Source organism: Sceloporus occidentalis, unplaced genomic scaffold (genome assembly GCF_023333645.1).
Source record: "Sceloporus occidentalis isolate IW3139 unplaced genomic scaffold, rSceOcc1.0.p SCAF_8, whole genome shotgun sequence".
Taxonomy (NCBI): domain Eukaryota; kingdom Metazoa; phylum Chordata; class Lepidosauria; order Squamata; family Phrynosomatidae; genus Sceloporus; species Sceloporus occidentalis.
Window position 1 is genome coordinate 20,399,921 of NW_028316988.1, and position 11,602 is coordinate 20,411,522.

The following is an 11,602-nucleotide window of genomic DNA, read 5'->3' on the forward strand; positions in this document are numbered from 1 at the left end:
AGCTAGACCAAGGGGGGGGGGGACACTAAGTGGGGTGGTCATAGGCTATCGAACAAATGCAGTTCACAACTTTTGTCTAACTGCAAACCTTCAAAACCTTCTCTAGTCCCCCTTCCACCAGCCACCCACAGTCAATCACAATTGCCTAAGTCAATTGTCCATCATGCAGCTGCGTATATCTCTTCCAAGAACTCTGTGCAGCCATAAAGTTCAACAGCAAGTGCAGAATCTGTCTTAAGGATCTCACCTGCCATGTTTAACCCTCATTGCACCAGGCTGGGAACTGCATTTGCTTGTAGAATCCAGGCCAAGGTACAAAGTAAAGTTGCACATTGGACATGTGCATTGGAGATGACCTCCAGATGATGATGATGATGATGATGATGATGATTCATCTTCATGATGAATAATGTGAATAATGTGAATAATGATAATGAATAATGTGAATCATCATCATCATCATCCAGAGGAAGGCAACCAAAATGGTGAAAAAGTCTGGAAACCACCAAACCCTATGAGAAGAAGTTTAGGGACCGGGGTATGTTTAGCTTGGAAGAGAGAAGGTTAAGAAGGCCACCTTGTCGATAGCACTCTTGAACTGTGGTGTCCAGAACTGGACACAAGATTTCAGTAAGGTCTGACCAAAGCAGAATAGAGTGGCACTACAACTTCTCTTGATCTGGACATTACGTTCCTAAGCAACTCTGAAAAGATGATGCTGTTCTCTATGCAAAACTACCACATATGAATTTTGCACACCCAAATTAAGCCCTGACCAAATTGCAAATAGCTTTTCAAAACAGTGTGGTTTTCAAAGCCTTTTCACATCAGGAATAAAAATATTATTTGTTGCTTTCTTTGAGAAGAAAATTAGTGAAAAATTACATCCATACATAGAAAAGCCACTGTCCACCTTTCAGCAAGTAAGGTTGGGAATGAGGTGAAAATTCCTAATAAATAATGTTGCTGTTGTTGCTGTGTGCCTTCAAGTCATTTTCTGACTTATGGCAACCCTAAGGCAAACCTTTCACAGGGTTTTCTTGACAAGTTTCTTCAGAGGGGGTTTGCCATCCTTTGAGGCTGAGAGCCTGTGACTTGCCAAAGGTCAGCCAGTGGGTTTCCATGGTCAAGGAGGGATTCGAACTTTCGTCTCCAGAGTCATAGCCCAATGCTCAAACCACTATACCATGCTGGCTTAATACAATAGTGGGCCCTTGGTATCCACTGGGGGTTTGTTCCAGTGATCCCTGTGGATACCAAACTCTGTGGATGCTGAAGTCCTATTAAATACAATGGCGTAGTAAAATGGTGTCCCTTATATAAATTGGCAAAACCAAGGTTTGCTTTAGGAATGTATATATTTTTGAATATTTCAAGCCATGGATGCTTGAATCCATGGATCAAAAATCCATGCATACCAAGGGCCAACTATATTATTAATCTATGTGTTGCATTGATATCCGGCCTTTCCTCCAAGAAGTTCAAGGTGATTGATGTGCATTGCTCTCCCCTCGCCAACTCCTCTTCAGAAAAACCCTGGGAGGTTGGCCAGATGGAGAACCTTTCTACTCCATCCTACAGAATCCTCCCAGAATCTGGAGCATACAGTCCAGAATAGCCACATCTCTGAGCCCTGCAGAGAGATGCTTTGGCTCTGATCCTGTAGGATTCTGGCGTCATTTTCTCCCTTTCCCCATGATGTGAATAGCAACGGAATGATTCTCCTCTTGTTATGCAGCTCAGCTGCGTACTTCATTTGCCTCTGTCTTGGCTCACACAAGGGAGCATAGAGCTGAGGTGAATAATAAAGGGGAGGGGTCTCAATTCAAGCTTTGGCATGAGAATTGGGGTGTTAGAACGGCAACCTGTTTTTGATCTGTGGCATCTTGCAAAGTCTTTCTTATTACAGAATCATAGCACTGGAAGGGGCCCCAGAGGCTACCAGGTCCAGCTTTTTGCTCGGTTTAAAAATCCTGCTCAGTGCAAGAGCTCTCCATCCTTGGCATAATAGAGCAAAGGTGTGGGATTTGGGACTAAAGGTGCCATTTTCCTCAGAGCACCAGGAAAATCCTGAATTGAAGAGTCTACATCAATAGAAGTATAGGATCTAGGTCAAGGGAAGTCAGGCCTCACCTGGAATCCTGTGCACCACAATTCGAAAAAGATGTTGTGAAGCTGGAGCGTTTCCAAAGGAGGGCAGCCAAAATGGTGAAAGGTCTCGAAACCATGCCATATGAGGAACAACTTAGGGAGTTGGGTATGTTTAGCCTGGAGAAGAGATGGTTAAGAGGTGATATAATAGCCATGTTCAAATATTTGAAGGGATGTCATATTGTGGATGGAACAAGCTTGCTTTCTGCTGCGCCAGAGACTAGGGACTTTATCACATGGAGGAAAATTGCATGGGGTTTATGCCGTGAAAATCGTGCACTGTGGAAAGGAGACCAGTGCCTCCGACAGGGTGACCAGAGGTCCTCCTTTTCCAAGACATGTCCTCCTTTCAAGCATCTGTCCAGGATGAATTCCAAACTCTCCTCCATTTTGAGCATGCCCATTGAGTAACACCATTTTTTCTGTCCCTTTTCCCTCCGAGAAACTAATGCACCCTAAGCTCTGGGGGGAAGTCTTGTCTGCTGCTGCTCCTAGGAAAAGAAGAACATTAGAAGGATCCATCTTATCCACCTATTTGCAATGAGGACAGGATGATAAAATATAATGAGATAATAATAATAATAATAATAATAATAATAATAATAATACAGCATATTTAATATCGCTGTGAGAGCCAGAGTGGTGTAGTGGTTTGAGAGCTGGACTATGACTCTGGAGACTAGGGTTCGATTCCCTCTTGGCCATAAAACTTACTGGGTGTGCTTGGCAAGTCACACTATCTCAACCTCAGGGGAAAGCCATGCCAAACCTTCTCTGAATGAATTTTGCCAAGAAACCCCCAGGATAGGGGGCTTTAGGATGATAGGGTTGCCATAAGCCAGAAACAACTTGAAGGCACACACAACAACAATATAACTGTAAATAAACTAGATGAAATGAATTTATATTTGTATAATGATGCATATTTATCATTATTGTTTTTATTTTGCAATGCCCTACATTTTTCTTCAATATCCTATCTTTTACAGTCCCTTGCCCTCCTTTGCGGTTAGGATATCTGTTCATCCTGGCCTCAGAACATGTGCAGAGAGCCTTCTCCTGTAGTAACAGGGTAACCACAGGCATAAAGGGATAGGAGTTGCAGGGTACCACGCTTTCAGGATTAAGGTTCAGATTTGCATCAGGCTGGGACAGCTTTCGTTGCAAGCAGAAACATTGCAAATATGTGGCTGCCATTCATGCACATGAATCTTTTGCTCAATGAATCTTCTCCCAAAACGTGTCTGTGTCGGCTCCCTTCCTCCTTGAAATTCGGCACACTAATAACAAAAAATGCAATTCATTTGCATCTGAGATGGGGAACAGGAGTACCAATGGTTGTTATGGCAACCGCCTCCTGAACCCTGGTCCCTAGCTGCTGAGTGCAGCAGAGATATCCAGAGATGTACAGAGAGTTCCATGCGCTCTGGCAGCTCTTAGGGCCAACTCCGGCTGGATCCAACAATACCTTCCATGTATTCCTGCATTGGTGCTGTCTACCACAAGCTTTATAGAGCATTCCTTTGTAGAGATGCCCAGTTAAAAAGAAAATAACAACACACAAATTCATGGTATGAGCAATGAAAGAGTTCAGTGCAGGGGGGAAAAGATTAGGGGTGCATCTTGTTGTGCGCCTTCAAGTCATTTCCGACTTATGACGATCCTAAGGCAAACCTATCATGGGGTTTTCTTGGCAAGATTTGGTCAGAAAAGGTGTGCCACTGTGATGTCGAAGGCTTTCATGGCCAGCATCCATAGTTTTTTGTGGGTTTGGGGGGCTATGAATGGTGTTTTTCTGGACTTGTAGCCAAACTTTGTTTACTTTCAGGGTTTCTTCTTTCCGGTTGAAGTTGTTTAGGTGTTTATGGATTTCAATGACTTCCCTGCGCATTCTGACCTGATAGTTGTTGGCATGGTCCAGGATTTCAGTGTTTTTAAACAACATTTTATGCCCAGGATGGTTTATAATGTGTTCTGCTTCTGCTGATTTTTCTAGTTGACCCAGTCTGCTGTGTCTCTCATGTTCCTTGATTCGTGTTTGAACACTGCTTTTGGTGGTCTGTTGCAGTCTGAAGGGGTCTCAATGCAAGCTGGAGCCATTTTCCTCCTTAGCCATATGAAGAAAGGATAGAAAAAGTTATTTCTGCAGTGCAGATGCAGCCATGGACTCTGGGAGACCCAGGTTCGAATCCCCACTCAATCGCAACTGGATGACTTTGGACAAGTTCCACACCCTCAGCCTCCAAAGAAGGCAAAGGAAAACCTCCTCTGAACAAATCTTGCCAAGAATGTCCCATCATAGGGTCTCCATAAGTCAGAAATGAATTGAAAACGCATGACAACAACAAAGCTTTTCAGTGGAAGGCCTGTACATGAATATTGTGTTCCTTCAAGTCTATTCCGACTTATGGCATCCCTAAGGCGACCATATAATGGGATTTTCTTGGCCAGATTTGTTCAGAGGGGGTTTGCCATTGCCATCCTTTGAGGCTGGGAGGGTGCAACTTGCCCAAAATCACCCAACTGGTTTCCATTGCTGAGCCAGAATTATCCAGAGTTGTACTTTCAACACTCAAACCACTACGCCATTCTGGCTGTATATGAAATACAATGGCTGATATATGTTTGGACTATATGTCAGGACAATGTCTGAGCTGGCCATAAATGTTAGAGTGCTTGCCAGCCCCCATTGTCCCTTGGAATCGCCCCTGTGACTTCCATTACAATTCACATTTCTAGGGCAGGAAGGATGATGATGAAAGAGCCTTGCCACCTCCAGCCCAGCTTCAACCCCCTGTTTCTCCTCTCCCTGAAAGCCCTTCTCAGCATGTCAGCACATCTGTTTGTGGCTTCCCTCTGCGCTCAGCCGCCTCCTTTCGCCGCTGGCTGCCTTCCTCGCCTGTCTCGTTGGAGGAGTGAGTCAGACTTTCCAAGAGATGGAGGCTGTCACAGCTGCAGCCTCCACTTTCCAAGCCGGCCATGAAAACAGTGACCAGAGCAATGGGGGGTTGTAAGATCTGGGATGGCTGACGCCAGCTCACACATGCATGGATGGTGAAAGAAAGCTACAGCAGTGGGAAAAGCTGCATGGATAGAGTTATAGAGCTGAAAGAGGACCTCAGAGGTTGTCTAATCCAACCGCCTTTGGTCATGCAGGAACACACTACAAAAGCACTCCCAAAAGACGCCCAATCAGCCTCTGTTTAAGCAACTCCAAAGGTGTTCAATTGTCAAACAGCAGTCATATGGCCAAAATACACTGCAGAAATCATCCAGTTTGAGACCTCTCTAACTGCCCTGGCTCAGTGCTAGGGAATCCTGGGAATTGTCATTTCTGGTGGCACCAGAGCTCTCTGTTAGAGAATGCTAAATACAAAGATCTAACAAAACTACAGTGTCCTAGCATTGAGCCAGGATTATTCCTACCATAAGTCTTTGATCCAAAACCTTTACAATGTAAAATAACATTTTGTAACATCTAAAATCCACAAAAGAGCAATACCTTTATTGGGCCAAAATGTATAAAATACATGATGGAAGCTTTCGAAGCTCCACTGTCTTCTTCATCAGGCAAAGGTGTTAAAAACCAAACAAGAGAAAGAAAAAATGACAACATAAGAGTTGCCGTAAAGTCCAGGAAAATTAAATTTAAACCGCATTAGCAACATTGGAAAGATGCTTCCTTTGAGATCCAGGCTGTTTATGTCCTTTGCAAAGCTACCCGACCCGTTCTTCAGCAGCTAACATTGAATTTCTCAATAAGTTGGATATATATTTGTAACACAGTGATTCCCACACTTTGGTCTTCCAAGTGTTTTGGACTTCAACTCCCAGAAGTCTCAGCCAATTTGGCCAGCAGTCAGGGATTCTGGGAGGTGAAATCCAAAACATCTGGAGGACCAAAGTTTCGGAAACACTGTTATAATACGTTTGTGTAATGGAAAACCCAAAAGTGTCAATTCCTCTCCAACCTTTACCAACAATCATAGAATCCTAGAGTTGGAATGGGCCCCTAGGCAGTCAATGCATGAAAAGAGATGCCACCTCAAGATTAGGAAGAACTTCCTGGTGGTAAAAGCTGTTCAATAGTGGAAGATGCAGCCTCAGAGGATGCTGGAGTCTCCTTCTTTGGAAGTTTTTAAGCAGAGGCTGGATGGCCATCTGTCAGAAATGCTTTGTGTATTCCTGCATGGTAGAAAGTGGTTAGACTGGATGACCCTTGGGGTTCCTTCCAACTCTATGGACGTTATCAGACAAGGGAAATTGGACGTATAATCCAATGGCAATCTGAACGCAATCATGTGGTTTAACGTTATTGCGTGATAGACTACCACGCGCAATTTCGGGCAATGGGAAGTCAGTCTGAACGCAACCATGGGGTTTCACGTTATTGCGTGAGAGGTGATCACATGCAATTTGGGGCAATGGCACGCTATTTTCGGGCAATGGGAAGTCAGTTTGAATGCAATTCGAATTCATGTAAATTCGCTGAACTAGCGAATTCACATGAATCTGTTCTGGCCCCACTTTCTTTTCATTCGAGATTAAGAGAAATTCCTTCTGTGTGATAAACTTCTATGATTCTAAGTAATATACAATTAAAACTTGAACTTTTTTCTTCTGGGACTGATGGCTGATCCACTAGTAAAGTGTTATGGAAGAATTCTTCAGTATATGACCATAGCAGCAAGATTATGATATGCTCAGAAATCAAAGAGTAATATGCTGTTTATAAAAGAGGAATGGTTGTCGAAAATGGATGAATTTGCGGAGACTGATAAACAGTCTATCTTGCTTAGGAAAAAAAGTCATAGGTAGCTTTTTTTCTTTGCTTTGCTTTGTTTTAAGGATTGGAAGCCTATGATTGACTTTTTTGAGAAATGACGGGGGGTAGTAAGATGGCCATTGGGTTTGAAACTTAATATGAGTTAAACTGATAGATAGAGTGTAACAATTACAGTGGGTTCTTGGTATCCATGGGGTTTGGATATCAAAATCTATGAATGTTCAAGTTCCATTAAATACAATGGCGTCGTTAAAACAATAAACATACTCCTTCCTATCTATGACAGCCCTTGAGATATTCAAAGCCTTTGATCATATAACAGCTCCTTCAACCTTTCCTGATATGTTTTGTTCTCCATGCGTCTTATCATCTTTCTTGTCCTTCTCTGAACTTGCTCCAACTTGTCTATATTCTTCTTAAAATGAGATGCCCAGAACTGAACACAGTATTCCCGACAAGGTCTGACCAGCACAGAATATAGTGGGATTATTACTTCTCTTGTCTTGGAAGCTACAGTTCTATTAATGCAGGGTAAAATATTATTTGATCTCTTTGCTGGCAATTTTAAAAGGTTTGCTTGGCCCTTCCCTGCTGGAAAGAAAAATGGTGAAACTACAGTCAGGGTTGAACTCGGTTTGCAGCCATTGAAGTAAGCAAGGGACAATGGAAGAAAGCAGGAGGAGTACAGAGAAACTGGGACTGTTGCTACACTGCAGAATGCATGCAGTTTGACATCACTTTAACTGCCACGGCTCCATGTTATGGAATCCTGGGATTTGTAGTTTGTTGTGGCACCAGAGCTCTCTAAGAGAGTAGGCTGAACATCTCCCAAAACTACAAATCACAGAATTCCATAGCATTGAGCCATGGCAGCTAAAGCAGTGTCAAACTGCTTTCATTCTGCAGTGTAGATGTAACCTATGTCATGTGCCATGTACATTTTATGCTGCTAGCCAGCAACAACAACATCCATTTTCACATGGTCATTCGATTTCTGTTCTCTGTCTGTTTCAGATGTATCTGCCTTTAAAAACTTGGCATTGATCTGCCTTTGAAAAAATTGGTATTAAAATTCATTTACAGATACATTCTTTGGAACATGTTTCCCCTATAAGATAGGTATCCATAAACATGTTTCCTCCCCAAGTGTGCATTTCTAAACATATTTGATCCTAAAATATGGATTTATTTATTTTTTTGGAGTCTTACTGGCAATATGTGTTTTGCTGCAAAAGTCAGATGACTGTGAAATCTGAAGCACAACTATCTCACATTGGGTTGGGGAGGTGCAGATTGATTTTCAAATCAATTCGATGTAAAAATCTGGGCTGAATAAAAACCCCAAATATTCCACCTGCACCATGAGGCTTCAATCCCTCTTTTCAGATCCCAGTCTAGATTGGTGACACCATTTCTGTACTAGAATAAAAGAGGAACAAGGCAGTTGCCCTGAAGGTGAGAAAGAGGTCAAACAAAAGAGGAGTTGACACAAAACGTAACCTCCAACATTTCACAGTCAAAAACAGGACAAGTGTGGCCAAGCAACATCAGAGTATGGTCAAGACAGCAAAGGTTATTCATGTGGAAGAAGCTAGTAAAGGTTTTTGTTGTTGTCATTGTTATGTGCTTTCAAGCAATTTCTGACTAAAGGGTAACCTAAAGTGAACCAATCATGGGGTTTTCTTGAGACGTTCCTTCAGAGGGGGGTTTGCTCCCCCCATCTTTGACTATGTCTCCAGAGGCCAGGGTTCGAATCTCAATTCGGCCATGAAACCTACTGCCTTGGGCAAAGCACATGCTCTCAGCCTCAGGGGGAAACAATGGCACGCCTCCTCTTAACAAATCTTGCCAAGAAACCCCCATGGTGGCTTTAGGATCACCATAAGTTGGAATTAACTTGAAGGCACACAACAATATAGTATTCCCTTGTGAACACGTGTACTCGAATTGGGGCTCTGGCCCTGTATGGTGTGGACAAGTTGTGGCGAGGGCAGGGGAAATGGTGTAGCTGACCCATGTATACATGCATGGTGTAACTGACCACATGTAAATGGTGTAACTGACCCATGTATACATGCCCTGAGTGAAAACTATGAGATGACACATGAAACATGAAACATGTGGTGAAAGACATAGCATTGCTCATATCCTACTGGTGGACTTATCATAAGGATACGGTCAAACTACTTTTGCCCTACTACGCAGCAACTGAAGTAAGCTGACAACAAAGGGGTAAAGTGGGAGGAAGAGAAAGAAACTGGGCCATTTTAAAAGCAGCAAGAAAAATGGGAAGACAGAGGATTAATGGGGATGGTCCTTGTCTCTTGGAAGATATATCCCTCCTTGGAAGATATTGCCGCTTTGATCTGAATTGGAAAAGCGGGATAGAAATAAACTACTATTATTATTATTATTATTATTATTATTATTATTATTGTTATATTTCCAGATATTCAAGATAATGTACATCTGTGTATCAATCACTGGGAAAGATGAGATGAAAGCTGTAGCATTGATCATATCCTACTGTCAGCAGTGGTCAAACTGCTTTTGCCATTTGGACTCAGTTTGCAGCAACTGAAGCCAACTGAGGACAAAGGAGGAAAGTGGGAGTAACAGGGAGAAACTCTGGGACATTTTAAAAGTAGCATAAAAAGGAGGAAAGAATGGGGAGGGAAAAAGAAATGTGACCACACTTTTAAGACTAATCAGTTTTTATTTTAGCATGAGAAATCATGGATGCAAACCCACTTCTTTGGCTGCAGTATTGAGTAAGGCTTTAGTTATAAAGCATATTTGTAAAATTGTAAGAGTGGGAAAAGTAGGAAGACATAGGATTAATGGGACCATCCCTCCCACATCAAAGCAATTGGGAGACATGTATTACCATGTTACCAAAGTATTATCATGTATTAACATGTTCAGTTGGCCTTCTGTATCCACAGATTTTTTTATCCACAGATTCAATCATCCACTATTTAAAAATATTAAAAATAATATACCGTATATACTCGACTATAAATTGACTTCATGACTAAGTCGAGGGCAGGACTGAGGGCCAAAATTATGGATTTTGCTATGACCTGTGGATAAGTCAAGGGTAAAACATAGGGGCATATAACAAAGGGTCTAAAGGATGTAGCAAAACAAAGCAAAGCAAAACAAAACAATGTCAAAAACTTACAACATTCCAGCACAATTTGTGTTTAGTCTTAAGGCTGGATGGATGAGAAAGTAGAGAAGGCCAGTGCTTCCAAAACAGATCATACTCTTGCCGTTCACCAAGGGACGGTTTCTTGTTTTAAATAAGAGTTAAGATACAGTACTTACATTGACCCACGGATAAGTCGACTCAGGGTTTTTGGGTCAAAATTTCTAGACTTATACAGGAGTATATACAGCAAATTCCAAAAGTAAACCTTGTTTTTGCTTTTATATAAGGGACGCCATTTCACTATGCCATTGCATTTAATGGGACATGATCTTAGTATCCAGGAGGGGTCCTGGAACCAAACCGCAGTGGATATTAAGGGCCCGGTGCATTATCATGTTAGCAAAGAGAATGTATATTTGGGAAACAGGAGATGAAGGGTGCATTGCTGCTCATATCATGTTAGTGGGCTTATCATAAGGAAGTGGTCAAACTACTTTTGCCCTTTGAACTCAGGTTGCACCAAGTCAGGACAAAGCAGCAAAGTAGGAGGAGAAGCGAGAAACCAGAACATTTGAAAAGTAGCTGGAAAAGTAGGATAACAGAGGATTAATCAGGACTGTCCCTTCTCAAGAGGGAAAGGTGGAAGGCATGATATAAGCCTATATATCCCCAGCTTGAAAGAGGTGAGATTTCTTTGCTGAATTTCAGCAGCCATCAACGGCATCGAAGCCCGGCTCATTCAATTCCCAGCCTGCCTATACCTTTTGTTCATTCCAGTGCTACCCAAATGAACTGAAAGGCACTCAAATGAGACAAGGAGTGAAAGTGAGCAGCCTCTAGTGAAAGGAAGTGATATGCACAGATTGCTCAGGAAAGAGAGATTGAGGAGGGTGGGGAGAGAGACAGAGAGTGGCTGAAGCTTGAAAGACCAACTTCCCACCTTGAATCCTACCTTCTCTCCTCTCAAGTTGCTGCCCATTTCAGCCCTGGATAGCCTCAGCCTCTCCATCTGTTAGAGAAGAAAGAGAGAGGAGCTTGGGAAGTTACTTTTTCAAAGGGGGCAGAGAGACATATTTGGCAGCACTTGCAGTAAAAATAAGAGATTTATGGCAAGTAATGTACAAATCCACCACAATCTCCTCTGTGGATGTTTCTGCAAGGCAGGTGCACTTCTCTCTTCCCAGAGTATCCAGACAGCCACCTTTTCCAACATATGTTCGTCACTGCAAAGCGTCCTCTATTTTGAGCAGATCTAAGGAAGCACATTGAGTAACACCGTGTTTGCTGCTCCCCTTTGAGATTTGCCTCCCGAGCTCATGGTGCATTCATAATAATAATACTTTACATGTAGATTCAGTCCAGGGTTTGTTGCTAGTAAAGTACAATGTTCAGAATGTGTCTTGCTCAGATATATATTGCAAGTATACGTATATTGCAAACCGACAAGGCATTTTAAAGCAGATAAGTTCATTAGAAAAATATGGTTTTGTGTAGAAAAATACGGTTTCGTA

The 11,602-nt window shown here is 42.4% G+C and overlaps 1 long non-coding RNA gene across 2 annotated transcripts; it reads right to left on the minus strand.

Moving 5' to 3' along the window:
* Positions 1-3,117: 3,117 nt before the first annotated feature.
* On the minus strand, positions 3,118-11,093 carry LOC149308140 (uncharacterized). 2 transcript variants are annotated; one of them, XR_016282212.1, is made up of 3 exons: positions 11,044-11,093; positions 5,654-5,712; positions 3,118-4,258 (listed from the first exon to the last, which is right to left on the minus strand). It is a non-coding gene; the product is annotated as an uncharacterized LOC149308140 (long non-coding RNA). The 2 variants fall into 2 exon arrangements; XR_016282211.1 differs by having other exon boundaries at positions 5,654-5,709; positions 11,044-11,083.
* Positions 11,094-11,602: the final 509 nt, after the last annotated feature.